The sequence below is a fragment of the Antechinus flavipes genome, chromosome 2 (genome assembly GCF_016432865.1).
Source record: "Antechinus flavipes isolate AdamAnt ecotype Samford, QLD, Australia chromosome 2, AdamAnt_v2, whole genome shotgun sequence".
Lineage (NCBI taxonomy): Eukaryota > Metazoa > Chordata > Mammalia > Dasyuromorphia > Dasyuridae > Antechinus > Antechinus flavipes.
The window spans coordinates 456,152,076-456,169,851 of record NC_067399.1 but is presented as its reverse complement, the minus strand read 5'-3'; positions in this window follow the sequence as shown (position 1 = coordinate 456,169,851).

Below are 17,776 nucleotides of genomic sequence, written 5' to 3'. Positions count from 1 at the left end.
CTTTTCATTCCAGCTAACCTTTCAATAATAATAATAATCCAGCAAGAATTTTTTTCCATGATGCTTACACATTCTGAGATATGTGTGGCTCCTCTTGGATACAGGGTCCTTTGTTATTTCATTTCTTGGAAAGATTTAGCAATGTACGAATACCTCTCTTGTTTAAAGTATATTTGCTTTTCCTCCCCCAAAGGCTGAATTTTCCTCCTCTCCAGGGCTTTACTGAATATACTGCAGAAGTGGGAAATTAAGAAAGATGGAGAAATATTTCCCACTTTTATTACAATACAGGAGTGAATGGGAATTCTATGCTCTAACATCACTTGCAGTTCCATATTTATATACTCCAAAATCTCTTCCAACTTAGCATATGTTCTAAGGTACCTTTCAACTTTTTATATGCTATTTTATAATGTTCCTTTAAGTTCTAAGATTCCATGTTCTAATATTCTACCTTCATTATTACAGTTCTAATAGAAGAATTCTACCAGAACTTCAGCATTCTAATCAATTAAAAAGATAGTTAAAATTTTTATCTTCAGAGACAGCTAGAAGGTTCAGTGAATAGAGCAGTGGTCCCCGAATCAGGAAATCCTGAGTTCAAATGTGGATTCAGACACTTACTGGCTGTGTGACCCTGGGCAAATTACTTAACCCCAATTGCCTTATCACAAAGCAAAACTTTTTGTTTATTTCTATCTTTATGAAATAGGCACAAAGATATCTTTTGATATACTCAAACAAAACAAAATTAAAATCAAGAGTCTAAATATAAATTTTTAGATACTAGATATTTAAATGATAAACTGGTGCTACATATCATTTGTTTTTCAGAGAAGCTTAAAGTTTTTACATGAAAAGAGTAAAATTTAAGTTCTTTTTCCACCTCTACCCCTTCTGTTATGTGCATTTCTACCTGACCCATTTCTGGGCATACATCTTTGGGTCCACTGTGTGCTAACATCTGGTGGTTGATGACTAATTTTATGTACTTGAACAAAGCCATTTTTCTTTTATTAAAATGTTTGTCACAAATGAGTGATCATAAACTGACACTTCTTATATTTGTGAGTTCATATCTGTTGTACTTTCCAATAGAATGTGTTTCATAAAAGTTAAATGTTCTTACTCAGGAATGAATGAATACCTCTGGACAAGTCATTTCCTTTCCTAGACCAGAGTGTCCTCATGTGTAAAATGACATTTTGGACTAGAGTTGTGATTCATAATCTTTTTAATGTCATGGACTGTTTTGTCTGAATCCTATGTATTCCTTCTTAGAATAATATTTTAAAATTAATAAAATAAAATATCTTATTAGGAATAGAAACCAATTACATTAAATATATATTTATTAAAACTTTTTTTTTAAGTTCATGAACTTCAGGTTAAGAACCTTGAATTGCATCATCTCTAGGTTCTTTCCAGATTGAATAGTATTCAGTGCTTTCATTCCTTGAAAATATTGAAAGTACAATTTTCATCTTCTTAAATATCAAGACAATCTTTTTTAAAAAAATTATTTTTGTATTTTTTTTTTGGCAAAGAAGAACCAGGGTTTTCTCTTTTTTCTTGATAGATCTTCAGAATTTATACTGATATCCTGACACAAATTAAGGTAGATACAATTCTGAAATTTCTATGCATAAATAAAAAGTAAGAGAGTGTACAAAGTATTTTAGATTTGATCTACCCATCTCCTACCAGGTGGTCAAAGTCTGAAGTTTTCAAAATGAACTTTTGTAAAAATCTGTTCATGAATCTAATTACTCATAGAAAAATGAAAATAGAACTATTTAAAGAACTGGATATAGAACAGACGACCTATATTCAATTCTTGTTTTTTTGTTTGCTAATTTTTTTTTTTTTTACTTTGTGTCTTTTGTCCCCAAAGTCAAAGAACTTTAGAAAACTTCTTTCCTCCTCCTCTTCCTCTTTTTGTTCTTCTTCTTTCTCTTCATCCTGTTCTTCCTCCTTTTTTCTTCCTCCTTTTTTCTCCTTTTCCTCCTCTTCCCCCTACTTTGCCTTTTACCCCTTCCTTCTCTTCAGTATTTTTATTTTTGAAAAAAAAATTACCTTTATTTGTAAATTAAACTTTTGCTGAAGTGAAAAAAAGTTTTACTAACTTTAATGTGCCATAAAAATATAAGCTAATATGGATATCATGGTTTTGTTAATGTGCTGTCACAGGCCCCATAGTAACAAGTAGGGAATTCTAGATTATTTTAGACTATGCCAGTAAAGCACAAGGTCTAACATGTTATGCAAAGGTAGGAAGCCTTCAATTATGGGTAAGGGTCCAAGAATGTTTCATGACACTTTTCTGCTTAGGTGATATTTCATGCTGAATGATCACAGATTTTATATTTATAAAATGTAACTCTGATACAATTTCTTACTTTGTGTGGGAGAGGTCATTTTTGTGACCTTTTTGGAAGGTGGGACTTATGATTTCATCATTGTGGAAAACTCCCACTACCAACCAACACCATAACATACAATTTTATAGGGTTTCATAATTAATTTACTTACCTTAGATAATACAACCTATATGAGTCAAAGGCAGAAAGTGTGCCCAGTTATAGAAAGTGGGCCCAGTTATTCTTGACTCCAGTAGCATATTTCTGTTCTCTATGCCATTCTTTCTCATGGTTTCTCATAGTAGGCATCTAGATGTCATAGTAAGGGCAGTCAGGTGATATAGTAGATAGAGCACTTGAGTTTGAAATAGGTAGATCTGATTTCAAATCCAGCCTCAGAGATTTAATAGCCATGTGACCATGGGCAAATAAATATCTCTGAGACATGGTATCCTGATGAGTAAAATGGGAATAATAAAAATACCTCATAGGGTTATTGTAAGAATTAAATGTTGTAATGTAAAGCATTTTGCAAACTTAAATTGCTAAATAAATACTAACTGTTTATTATTATTATTATTGAATTGTAAAATTATCCTTTTCCCTCATTGCCTCCTTAAAGCCTTCCGGGGCTAAGGAGGAAATGTTTCAATCACTGAATATGAATATAAAAAAGAGTAAATGGAGGGATGGGCTTTTGCAATCAATGCCTAAAGCTTAGATTTCTGGCTTCTGAAGTTAATTCCTATGATAAATAGAAAAAAAAATTTGTTCTTCTTCTAAAGAGTAGACTAAAGTTAACCATTCCCAAACTGCCTAAAGTTTATTGAACCCTCAACATCCATTGGTTTCTGTTCATCATAATTTTGAAAGCAATATACATGCTAAAGGCAGAAAAATCTAAACAATTCCATATGGTATACTTTATGTCATTACTCAAAACACATGATTATGGTATTTTGTCTATAAATATGTGTTAATTAGTTCTTTACCATTTAAGCAGAAAAGTGGGGGAAGAGAATAAATATTTATTTAAGCACCTACTATGTAGTAAATGCTTTATACATAATATCTCATTTCATTCTCACAAGTCTGAGAGGTAGGTACTATTATTACCCCCATTTTAAAGTTGGAGAAAGTAAGGCAGACAGAGATTAAGTGATTTACCCAGAATTATACAGCTGTTAAGTGTCTGATGTCCCATTTAGATTCAAGTCATTCTAACTAATTCCAGAACTAGTGATCTATTAACAGTACTACCAAGTAGCCTCTGAGTGAGGGTATACTGTTGGGTTCTTGTTCTTCTTTAAAATATTATAAAAGTTCTCTCTGGGTGCCTTCCCTGGAATCAGGATTTTGTCGGTCCCTGTTTGGGCGCCAAAATGTGGTGAGCTTTTTCTTCTCAAAACGCAGCCAGGTGATAAAAGTTCAGATCTTTTATTATCTCCAATATAGCCCGGTTAGCTTAGAGGTCTATCTCTCTGCTTGGTTCCAAGAGCTCCCTCCGAATGTCACCAAATCCAAAGGTTTTGTCCTTCAGCCTCCGCCTCTGCTTTCTTCAGCCTCCCGCCAGCTCCACTCTTCATGTCATTCCGGTGAAATCTGACCGAGAGCCTCTGTCTGTTTCTTTTATACAAGAGGGAGGAATTGTGGGATACGAGAGAGAGGGATTATGGGTTTTTTCCCATAGTGCTCTCTGGCCCTAAGAGCTTTAAGGGAGGTGTGAATTCCCAAAAGTTACTTTGTGAAGCTGGCATACTTGTGAACTCCAATGAGTAAAGGTGCAAACACAAGCCTTGTATTAATTAGTTTTACTTAGTACCTTGTTTCAGGTTCTGCCCAAAACATCTTCTTGTAAGATTAGATCAACTCTAATTAGTTAGCAGTTTGTAAAGATTCCAACAGTATACTGTATTTCAAGTGGGTGTAATGGGTGCAGGTAAAAGTTTATGAAGTAATTGCCCTAGATTTTTGAATTCCTTAATCATTAAATAAAGGCAATCCATGTAAGGGCCATTCCTTCATTGGTGAAGAATCACAGAAATATGGAAATAATGTACACACACACACACACACACACACACACATGTTTGCTAGATGCAAAATTTGGTATAAATAATAAAGGACATGCGATGCTGGTGTTAGTCCCCATCTTGGCACCACTATGTATTACTGTGGATGGTTGATATCTCCTCTCTAGATCTCAGTTTTTTCATCTATAAGATTAAGGGGTAGGACTAAATTATCTTCAAAGTATTTTCTTTGTTTACCTCTATGAATTTATAGTCTACTGTATTTTAATTTCTTTTTTGGCCCTAAAAGTCTGTGTCTCCAAAGCTCTATGTTTATTCAAAAGGTGAGAGGAACTGGATAGTCCTCACCACATCAGTGAATGAGAAAAGATGAATAGAGAAAACAAAAGAATTCAGGCAATCTATCATGAAGCAAAAGGAAACAACATAGAATAAGGAGTAAAATAGTAGGAATATGTCAGAGAAGAAAAAGAAAGGAAATCTGGAACATGTGTTGTAACAAAACTTAAGGATAAAAATCAGGAAAAGTGGAGGGTTTGTATACCACTCAGGGTCTAGTACAGATAAAAAATGATTTTTTTTTCTTTAAAGCTCTAAGTATGGCCAGCATAGGCTACAAAGCTTCATAAGATTTTGGGAAACACCTCATTTAGATTGATGATTTCCACCAAACCTTACAGAACATTTTTTATCAAGGAAATATAAATATATATATATATATATATATATATATATATATATATATATATATATATATATATATATAAATGTTTTTTTATCTAGAATGTTGAACGACCAAGTTGCTTCCTTTTTAAAAATTGTATTGATATATTTTATTTTTCTCATTGCCTTCATTTCCAGATATTACCTACTCCCTTATCAAAGAATCATTCCTTATAACAATAAATAAAAAAAAGTATAGAGCTCAGCAAAATCAAGAAATAAGTCAACATAGTTTTAGGTAATCTTGCATATGCAATATAGAATATGCCATATTCTACCACCTTAGCCCCCCACCTCTGCAACTAAAGTTGTGAAATGTATTTTATATTCATTTTTAGATCTATCATTAATTGATTAATGGCACAGAGAGCCAACTGTTCAACCAGCATTCCTATTGTATTCACATTGCTTAGCACAGTGACTGTAGCATAGTGAGCGCTTAATACATGCTTGTTGACTAATTCACTTACTATTGTGAAGGATACTGATAAGAATTAGATTGGGAATGGTGAATTTGAGACAGTATCTCAGGTCTAGGAAAATGGTGGTTAGGTTGGGGAGTCAGGGATTGCAGAAAGGAGACAGGGTGATTTCCCAGCATAACAGAGTAATATAAAGGAAACCATACACCTTGGCAAGCTTCAGATATTTGACGTTTCTCTTGAGGATGATAAGTTTACATCCATATCCACATACAAGCACATGCATTCATACACACGTACATACATAGCAGCAGAGGCATGAAATACACACACACACACACACACACACACACACACACAAACTCTCACATTCACTCACAAGCCTGCACATGCTGATTTCTTTTTTTCAAATGCCACCATACCTCATTTTAATAATTTCTTCCTACCTCCCCTGGTGCTGATCCCATAAAAGATTGTACAAGTATGAAATACTTTAGAACTTAGATGATGTGGTCAGCAAAAACCACTATTTTCAATTCCCTGGAAACATGGGTCACAGGCACTATATTTAAATAAAGGTTAGAACAATACGGGCTGCTGGATTTTTCCACGGTGACTCTCACCTTTACAGACAGTAAATGCTGAGTAACTCCTCCCGCCAAAGTTCTTTACTTTAGGGCCACATAACCTCTTCTTGTTTACCAAATGTCTGTAGTGATGTCAGGAAAGCCCACAGAGCCCTTCTTTTAGAGAGAGGCCATTTGGTCAGTGTCAGAGGAAGGGAAAAAAATGATGAGAAAACAAGACCAGACATGGCAAGAGTCACCCACAATGATCAGTGTGGGCTAAGTTATAATTCCTGAATTTTGTTTTGTTTTTGTTTTCTTATGGGATCTAGTCTCCACTGACTCAAGAATCCCTGACTAAAAGTAGAGCCAGGAGAGCTGTGCTTAATCAATCAATTAAAAACAATTTAAAAAATTAACTGTTTGCAATTGTCAGGTATGTGCATCTTGGGATACAAAAGAGTACAAAACAATCCTTACCCTCAAGGAACTTACTTTTTAAAAATTAAGTAGTTTCCCCTCTCTCTTACTTTTCTTACCTCAGTGACTTACATAATTTCCAGAAATCATACTAAGATTTAGGGATATAGAAAAAACAAAACAAATTTGCCATTGCTCTTCAGGATGTTATATTATTAAATATGTATGTGTATATTAACATATGTATATATTAATACACATACATATAAGTAATATTTAAGTATAATAAATATATAAATATTTTTCTCTTTATTACTTCTACACACACACATACACCAACAAAACAAACGAATCAAAACCCTCGTAAAAAATAGGCATAGTCAAGCAAAGCAAATTTTCCTACTGGCCACAAAGAAATTTACATTCTAATAGAGAACATGACATAAATAAATCAGTATGTTTCAGATAATTATAGAAGAGATAGAAGATACACTTATAGAAGAAGCCATTAAGGGACTAGGGAAGAGCTTACACAAGGAAATGAGTCTTATAGGATGTAAGATTCCAAGAGGTAAAAGCCAATGACAGACACAGGGGAACAGTTGATGAAAAGTGAAGAAATTGGGAGATAAAACACTATATTCAGAATAGCAAGAGGTTCAATATGTCTGAATTGTAAAGTTCATTTTGTTCTTTAGTCACTTTAGTAGTAGTCAATCTGTGACATTTTGGGTTTTCTTGGCAAAGTTACTGGAATTGTTTGCTATCTCCTTCTTCAGCACATTTTACAGATATGGAAATTGAATGATTTTCCCAGGGTCACACAATTAGTAAGTGTCTGAGGCTGGGTTTGAATTCAGGAAAATGATTCTTTCTGATTCCAGGCCCAGTTCTCTCTCCACTGCACCATTTATCTTTCCATAGAGTTTGTCACAGAGATTGGAAAGAGCTAGGTTATAAAGAACATTTTAGTTTATATTTGCTCCTAAAAGTAACAGAAAGCTATTGGAGTTTATTGGGTATGGCAGGATGAGCTGACATGTTCAGACTTGTACTTTAGGAAAATTACTACCAGCTCTGTGGAGGATGGCTTGTATTAGGGAGATACATGAAGCAAGAAGTCCAATTAGAAAGTTACAAGGATCTGTAGTAGGGAGATGATTGCATGAATGGAGAGAAGGGAACTATGTCAGAGATATGGGAGAGCAATTATGTCATCTGGCAACTGATGAGATATATGAGGTGTGCAAGAGTTGGGAGTTGAGGAAAATGATAACATTTAAAATCCTGGGTGTAAAGAATATTTCCTTAATATTAATAGTAAGGGCTTAGGAAAAAGCAAATGAATTTTATTTTGGACATGTTGAACTTGAGGTGTTAGACAGCATATAGTTTGAAATGTTAAATAGAGAGTTGATGATGTAGGAAGGCAACACAGAAGAGATTAGGGCTGAATATGTAAATTTAGGATTCATCAGTAGTTGAACCCACAGGAGCTCATGAGATCAGCATATGAGAGAGAGAAAATGAAAAGAGAAGGCCCAGGACAAGGTATTGAATAAGTGAGTATGACATGGATGAGTAAGGAAGTAAAGTAGTTTATAGAAAAGGTATATATGGAAATAAAAAAAAAATTAAGTATAAGCAAGGAGGTTACTGCTCATTCTGGGCTTCTTGATTTGACTGGACTTAGATTTATTTTCATTTTTCCTTCCAAGCACTATTTCAATACTTGCTGACTTGGGGAGTGGTGCATTGGATTGAATAGTTGCTTTCCTTCCCAAAGCAAGGATCAGTAATCATGCTAAACATTTCTCAGGGAATATAGTCAACATTTGCCAGTAGACTTTTCCTTTACTATTATTATTTTGAAGCAACGAGGAATTAAATGATTTACCCAGGTCACAAAACTAGCAAATGTCTGAGGCTGAATTGGAACCCAAGTCCTCCTGACTCCATGGCCAGTGCTCTATCCACTCTGTGACTGGGATATGGGTTTGAAAAACTAAACTCAGAACCAAAAGGGATTTCTTTATAACCAAAGAAAATAAGACTTCAAGATTTATGTCTTTTTATAAGCCAATGACTTGCTCTGGAAACTTTCGTCAGAAGTCCATCTTTCTAACTCTCCTCACTAGTAACTGGTAAGAGAAGTAGAAGCTGATTTAGGTCGATAAATATGATATATATATATATATATATATATATATATATATATATATATATTATTGTTGAGTAAAGGAATAAACATTATGCTGTGCTCAATACTAATCTCAGCACAGGGGTTACAAAGGGGTTGCACAGTCCCTATTTTCAAGGATCTTAAACTTAGGAAGAATCGGATATGCAGATAAAGAAGTATTCAGCAACTCTCTATAAGTTCAAATAATGAACACTGTGAAGTGGCCTACTGATTTGAATTTATACTATTCAAAGTTATAATTACATAATTCAAAGTTATATATATACATATATATATATATATGTATATTAATTGGTCCCAGACAAATGGAATTATACAATGAAAAATCATATTGAGATCACTTTACAAGATTCTTACTACAAAATAAAATGGGTCAGAAGTAAGGAGTGGCCCATACAAAGCACCTAAGAACAGTTAAGGAGACAGAGAAGATTATGATGTAGTTCACAGAGCAGTTGAATTAGAATAAAAAAAAAAAACACAACAAAAACAATAGGTTGTGAATCTCGGCTTTTCTATTTATTGCCTCATTGATCCTGGTAGAGAGGTTCTGTGGATCTCACATTCCTTATTAGTAAAGTCAATTGGTGAACTAGAATAGTAATGCCAAATTCATACAGAAAAGGGCTACCAAACTATACCTAAGGATCCTTGTGAGCTACAAATTTACATAGAAAACCACAAATTAATGTTATTTATGTTCTGTTGTAGCTTTATTTATTTTCTTAAATATTTCCCAATTATATTTTAATCTGATTTAGGCTTCTCTGACCTGCAGGCCTATACCTTTTTAAAGGTGTTATGAGCTAATGCTTGTGATGTCTTTGAATCTTTTCAAGGAATGAACTTTTAGAAATATAAGTTGTTCTTAGCTTCATTGCTTTTACCATAAAACATTTTTCATATTCTGGATAGAAAAGATTTGTCATCCTTTGTATGTATTGTGATACATATGTGAGTTACTGATTAATGACAAAAATATATGTTACTGAATAATGATAAACCTTTTGCATATTTAGAGAATCACCAATTCTAGAAGGTGGCCACAAAGGTCATGTAATTCAACATCATAACTGGTACAGAAATCTCCACAAAAGCATCCTTCAGAAGTCCTGATTCACCCTCTTTTTGTATATCTGCATAGATTGTGCCATAAAATAGACTAGCACATAATTGGATGGTTAAAATGGGTAGAAAATTATTTTTTAAAATTGAGCAAAATTTGCCTCCTGGTAACTTGTAGAATCTTAGAATTCAGAATCATCTAACCATTTGAAAATGAGTGAAGTTTTTGGAAATCATTTGTCTAGGCTAGGAGTTTTGTAGGTTACATCCCTCTAAAGCATTGCCCTTCAAATATCTGAAAATAACTTTTGTATCCCCTTTAGTCTTTGATTTTCTAGACTATTTTCAGTTCTTTTGCCTGTTACTCATTTTACTTATCTTCCAGATCCCCTCATGACCCCATTTATCCTCCTCTAGACCTTTTCTAGTTTGTCAACATCTTTGTTAAAAATGTGGAAATGAGACCTAGACATCACTCCATCCTACATGGCATAATGTATAGGACTTTGAACTTAGAGTGAAGAAGATTTGGATTTCAAGCCTGCCTCAAGTCAATCACTAGCTATGCAATACCAGGAAAGTCACATAATCAGTTTCTGCCTTAGTTTCTTTATTTATAAAATGAGATTGGATTCAATGGCCACTAAGGTATTTTCTAGTTTTATCTTTTTGAGCTCATTTGACTGAACTTCTGAGAACAAAATCAACTCCTTTGATTTGATTTGGACACTATACATTTTTTCATAGTCTACCTTTGTCCTAGATTTTAGCTATTCTCAGTTCCTTTTAAGCTTGAGTTTATAATAATATCCATACATTTTTTTTCTTCATATCAACTATTATTGCCCAAGCAGGTATCTACCCTTCTGTACTTGGGCAATTGGATTTTTGAATATAAATGTAGGTCTCTACCTTGAACCCTTTTAAAGTGTTGATGATTTCACCTCCAGTGTTCAATTGTGTTGAGATTATTTCAGCATTTGAGTCAATTATCTCTCTTATCAAGTATACTTCCCAGCTTTATATCATCCAAAAATCTGAAGAGTATTTAAATAAATTTAATAGTGACAAAAAAGAGTAAGAAAGAAACAATTCATGTGGACTACTTGATGAAGCTCACATAAGGCTCACATGAAGCACCTGATGAATGAATAACAGCTGTCATATTATGAAGGATTCTTGTCTTCTATGAATTACAATGTCATGTTTTTCTCCCCTCCTTATTTTGATGATGTGACAAGGTTTGATTTTCTTACCATGATCCTCTGTGCTCCAATTACAACTGTGCATTTTTTTCCATACACATACTCTTCCAATAAAATTTGGAATAAACAACATATTTTAAAGTCGATCCTAGTCCCCAGGGACCATGATACCCTCAATCTGATCTCCTAGCTGTAAGCTTCATATGGAACTTACAACTGTCCAGTGGTTTGTCCTGTCAGATTGCTGGCATTAAGTCACTCATACACATTACTCTTTGACCTCTGATTGGCAGACATGGTCTCCCTCTTTGCAAAGAAAGACACTTCTTTTTGCTTGACAAATCCAAACTGTCTACTTACTGTTCATGCACAGCTGCAACAGCTGGAAGCATCTGGCAAGGAACATATGGAATTTAATTTCCCGATATTTACATAGATTGAAACTGTTTTTACTCCAGACTTCAGAAGATCTTTTGCACCAGACCTTGAGGCAAGAGTTTTCAGATCATTTCAATCCCTCTCCCTAGTGCTTACTCCCCCGCTTAACCTCACCCCCTCCTACCTCCTTTGCTTTCTGTGAATGAGCTGGGAATTGCAACTAAAGTCAGCTCAGGCTTTAGAATGTCTTAAGACTCAGAAGTTCTTGATCTACATAGCTTATTGTGTCAGAGTTTCTTTTTTGTTTCAGGAAAGTCTAGAAGGACTTAAAAACCCCCTTTGTTGAGAAATGTACCTGTTTTAAAGTGACCTTGACTAGACTTTGATTTTGCCAATGGAAAAATCTCTACTGGTCACTTCTCCTTACTGGATACAGGTGGTGAAAATAGACCACAGGATTGGGGAATAGAAAAGGAATCTGGTTATGAATTGTATCTAAGATAGTACAATTATTAAAATGATATTTTCCTTGAACTCCATCCAGGAGGGTGGAATTTAGTGAGAAGAGACAAGTCAATCTCAGAGGTCCAGAATCCATTTGGTATCAGTTGGGTTTCTTGGTCTATCTCTAACTATACATCTCAAAATTTTCTGAAAGAAAGAGGAGGAATCATAAACATAGAGTCAAGAAAATCTGAGTTTGTTTTCTAAGACAATTATTAGTTGCTTCATTCAAAGTATGTCAATTCACCTTCTTGAGTCTTATTTTTTTCATCTCCAAAATAGAGATAATCAGTGTATTGTCTTCTTCACAGGGTTGTTGTGAGAAGCCTGTTTTAAAAAAATTAAAACTAGAGGCAGCTAAATGGCATAATGGCTAGACTACCACTTATGAAGTCAGGAAAACATGAGTTCAAATCTGATCTCAGATGCTTGCTAGCTGTGTGATCCTGGCAAGTCAAATAATCCTAACTGCCTCCAAAAAGGAATGGTTGATCCCCACTCCTGAATCTAGATCATCAAAGAAGCATAGAGGCCAACTAGTCTAACCCAATCATTTTACAAGTGAGGAAAGTGAGGACTCAGAAATATTTTAAGTAATAAGCCTGAGATCTCATAAGAAAGACAGTGGTTTTTCTGTCGTACTATAGATGGTGCATTTGTTTTTTGTTTTCTTTAGGTGATCTTGCACTTTTCTTCTTTTTTTTTTCAACCAAACCCCTTTGTCTAAATGCCAAAAAACACAAGAAAATGAAAAGATCTGGTTCCTGTCTTGGACGAAGACATAAGCCATGAGGTTATGTCTCATCAATCTATTCTTTCTCCTGAAAAAGCTAGACTGTTTTCCAAAGGAGGGAAGAAGGCAGGGGAGCAGTTAAGATCCATTAGTGTGTAAGTTTTACCAGCCACTGATTGCAGAACTCAGGGCACAGAGCCATATACTCCAATCATCTCCAAGCTTCTGAGATAGTCTCTCCTCAACCCTGAATGTTCTTCTCCAGAAGTCCAACTCAAACCAGATTGACAACCTGGGGCAAAAAGAATGCTCTGACCAGGAGAGAAAGTACAAGATGGGAACTGGCTCTGTTTTCTAGCTTCTAGAGAGAAAATTAGGGCAGTTAAGTTGTTTAAATCTCAAGCCAGAAACTCTGATTTAATTTGATTTCATAGTTCCAAGGATTTCCTTGTTGTGGTTTGTCTATATCACATACAGAGCTCAACTCCCTCTCCCTCTCCCTTTACCCCCACCTCCTTTCTCCCCCTATCCTCTCCCCCCGCGCCTGCATTAAAGGAAGCAAGTAAGCATAAATGTGCTGGCATGGTATGGGGAAACATCCCACTGAGGCATCTGCTCAGAGTCCCAGGCACGCAGATCCCAGAGGAGACATAGACCATGGCTATGACCCAGAAGACACTCCCATTCAAGAACTTTTTAGAGTGGGCTGGTGATTTACTTGATCTAAGATAGGCAGTACTGTATAATGGAGTGGCTTTAAACTTGGAGTCCAGAAGAAGTAGATTCAAGGGCCCTTTATACAATTCCTAGATATAAGGCACTTAACAGCCTACTCTATCTCCTTATTGATACTCTCAGAATGGATGGTTTATAATGTCCTGTTTAGATATAAATTTATAATCCTGTGATCCTTCCTTGAAAGGACTTTCCTGTACGTATACTATTTTGAAAGTAGTGAGTCAGCCAGATAGTATATAGGGAATAAGCAATATGGATACTTGTTTGTACTTCCTTGTCTAAGAGAACCAATGATATCACAGGATGAGATCTTGACTTGTGGATGAGTTGAATTTGAGTAAGGCAGAGTAAGGCAAAGTCATCAGCCTTATTTTCTCTTCCAGAGTCACCAAAATCTAGTGACAAAAGTCAAGACAAATGGATATAACTTGAGGTGCCCTTGGCATCTTCAATGTCTGACCAAACTCTAAGGGCTTCATAGTGCCTACTTCAGTCAACCTGATGGCTGTAGGAACTACTTCTTCTCATCTGCCTATTCTGCTGGAGAAGTTTCCACATGCTTGAGGGAGACATCCCCCTAATGCACCAACAAGTATGAGGTCCATTAGTTACCATCAGCCTCCTTTAGCTCATCTGCTGAGATGGTTTTAACAATGTGACTATCACTTCTTGGAACCACAGGTGAAAAGTGAAACAGGTGGAGTAGCTTTGAAAAGGGCTTGGTAAGAGGTACAACTTCTTGAACACCCCATGTATTCCAGTTTGGATGTTTATTACCTATGTAACCTTAAACATTCATTTCAATTAATCTCCCAGGCCTCAGTTTCCTCATCTCTAAAGTGAAAGAGGACTGAACTAGATGGTTACTTCTATTTTTACACCTAAGATTCTGCAATTAAAATCCAATGTTCTTTTCGTGATGCCTCGGTGATTTTTTTGATATAAAGAAAATCCTTGATTTTATGATGTTTTGTTATTTGAATGATTAACTTCACTGCTATTCCTGTTATTATTTTATCCTCTTTAGAAGGGTAGAGACAGATTTGCTCCCCCCACAATGATATTTTTGATTATAGATTAATGATATAATATTTAATGATCTGCTGATGAATGGCAATGAGGAAAATGGCTACTAGTGGAAAGTACTAACTATAGAATTATAGACCCAAAGTTTGAACATCATTTTGGCTATTTGTTAGCTCAATTCCCACCTTGTACTTTCTCTCCTGGTCACAGCATTATCTTTGTCCTAGGTTGTCAATCTGGTTTGAACTGGATCTCTGGAGGAGAACATTAAGAGTTGGGGAACTCTTGGGTATGTGCTTTTCTGTCCTGAATTCTATCAGTGATTGATAAAGTGGTAAGTAGGCTGGTAAATGGAAAGCAAATCATTTCCCTTGACTTTAATTACTTTATCTATAAAATGTTGGGAGGAAGGGGAAGGAGGTTGCATTAGATAATCTTTTAAGGAATTATAATCTTCAAATCCTATGAGTCTATGAATCAATGGATTCAAAATCCATTTCTGATATTATTTGAAATTTGATTCTTTCTTGGCCAGTTTATTTTTTTGTAAAGTGAGAATATTGGACTCCATGATGTCTGTGACTTCCAGTTCTAAGTTTTCCTCAGTCCCCTTTAATCATGTTATACCCTACCTATTTTGTACTTGATTGAGCTCTGGTATCCCTCTATTATTAAAATCTTGAACTCGGCCCTTATTTCTTTTCTGTTTTTCTCAGTTTCTCCCAAATTCTCCTCCATAAATTCAAGTTGTAACCTATTTAAAAAGTTGAGACGCCTTCCAAACCATCTTCATGATTTTACTATTTTTCTTCTTTTACTCTCATGCAAACCAGAAATAGAATGGCTTTACCTTTTTGCTGTCTTTGTTTTCTCATCTGGAAAGCAAGGGAGAGGATAGGATGATTGGATATGTAATCACTAAGATTCACTCCAATTGACAAGTCTTACAACTCTATGAAAGATGCATCAGTTTGCCTCTTAAAATACTTTGGTTAGGCAGTCAAGCTAGCTACGAGATGTATAGGAAGGCCAATAAGATGTTTCTTCTCTAACATTTTGTGTTCGTAGGTGTTAAAGATACAATGTACCAAAGAAGAAAAAGTCACATAGATAAGCATGAGCTTAAAAGAATATGTGCTTATAAAAAAAAATCTAATTCTTAAAGGAGCAAAGCTTTGCAAAACATGAGTAAGGAGAAAAATGTCTTTTTTTTTAGTTGGCCAAATGATATGATATTAATAAACAATTGAATAAAAAACAAGCAAACAACAACAAAAAAACCCCTCTATTCTCATTTTGTATCTATCTCCCTGACCAAGGAGAATGAGTAATGACCAAGAATAATTTAATCATCAAGTATTATATAAGTGTTTATTATATACTAAGCACTACACTAAAAACTGGAGACAAATACAAACAAGAAATGAAAGAATTTCTGCCCACAAGAAACAGAAAAATAGAACTGGTATAGTGACTACTACACAATAGACTTACTGATAATTTAAATACTATAGTGAGCATAGTCAAAGATATTTGAAAACTAAGATAAATGAAAAAAAGGAAGAGAACATCCAGTTGTCCTAAGGATCAAAACTCTGAGCCTAGGTGAATTTTTTCCAAGGAAATTGAAAATTTACAAATGAAATCATTGATCCCATTGTTCCATAAAGGCTGGTTTGAAGAATAAAGATTCCAGGATATTGCGTATGCTTCTTAATAGGTCATTGGCTTGAGCTAATATTTATGTTCCTATTTCAAATCACTCTACCCCTAAAGCTTTTTCGGGGTAGAGTTGCATGGAATACCTAAATAGATGACTCTGATCACTGATGCCTCTTTCATTACTAAACAACATCTGGTTTAGTCAGATTACATGAAGGTCCAGGTCCATTTATAAATTAAATGAAAACCATCTCCCCTTACTCATTTAAAAATAATTTTTATGAGAATAACTAGTCCATAACTCAGTTTCTCCATCATGATTGAGTGAGTGTATGTGCCATTTCTGCCAAAATGGAAACTTGTGGTCATTGGGCAAGACACAGGGTGTGCTTTCTTGAGAAACACCTCCAATATTACTCAGGTCTGGTATCATAAATCCAAGGGCGTGTCCCATAAGTCTCATCTCTCTGACCAGGCACCACCTCCAACACTGGGGAAAGAATGATCAATACACCCACCAATGCTGGACAATTTGAGATGTCTACTTTTTATAGCTGAAACATTCTACAGAGGTGAAATCCTGGGTAGAGATTAATTCCTAAAAGATAAGCTTTAACATTGGTCTTCAGCTAAGAAAAAAGTGAAATCACCAAGCCTCTGAATTAACTAAGTCCTACCCCAAAATTCCAGTTTATCTATTTCTACATTAGGGGAGATTTTTTGAAGTGATGTTGAATGGATAGTCCCCTTTTAAGAAATGTACTTAAACCCCCCCCCCCCCCAATGCAACAGCTTTTGACATGATGGTAAAGGATTAAGCCCTGCTTGCCTGTTACTGATTTGGAAACTGGCTTGAATGCATTCCTTACATCCAGATTGGATTACACTTACTCTTAGCTTTGCAGAACTTTGCAGCTCCGCCAGGATGTTTTATTACTAGGAGCTGCACTTGGTCCAGAATGTGGCAACAGGAATTATCTCTGGCAATCATACAGCAAGGCCCTCTTGCCAACCTCTAAATCTCTACCCAGGTTCCTAATTTCAGTCAGAATTGATTGGAAAATTGGCCTTATAATTCACAAGGATTCAGATTTGAAATCAGTTAGAATCAAGCTTCTGGAAACATCAGATGCACCCTTCAGCCAGTGAGATGTTTGTAGTTATCTACCTCAGCTGGGGAGCCCTTCTGCCTCAATGCACTTGAAGTCACATTGGACTTGACATTCTGCTTTTGATGACTCAAGAGTTGTTACAGACTTTTTATTCATAATGCTAGTTTCTGTGGTAAAGCTGTGTTTTTATCTGGTGTGCTGATTGATGATGGTACCCAATATCAATTTTTGTGTGAAGAGAATCATAGAATGCTTTATATCTTGAAAGAATTTTGAAACTGTCTGGTGCAACCTCTGTATTTTATAGAGAACATTGAGATTCAATTTCATAAGATGTCTAATAACTATAACATGGAGGGATTATAATAACTAATCTTGGTTCCAGAGAAGAGATGAGGAAGTAATCTTTTGGTGGAGATGTGAGAGTTTTAGGTACATATTGTCACACACATGATCAGATGCATGTTTGTTGCATGCATCCCTTTGTTGGTTTTACTTAGCTATTTTTATTTATTAGAACACGAGGTTTACTGTGTAAGTGTGTATGTGTGTGTGCGTGTGGGTATGTGATGGAGACAGAACCAAAAGTGATTGATAGGCAAAAACGAAAGGCATCAGTAAAACAT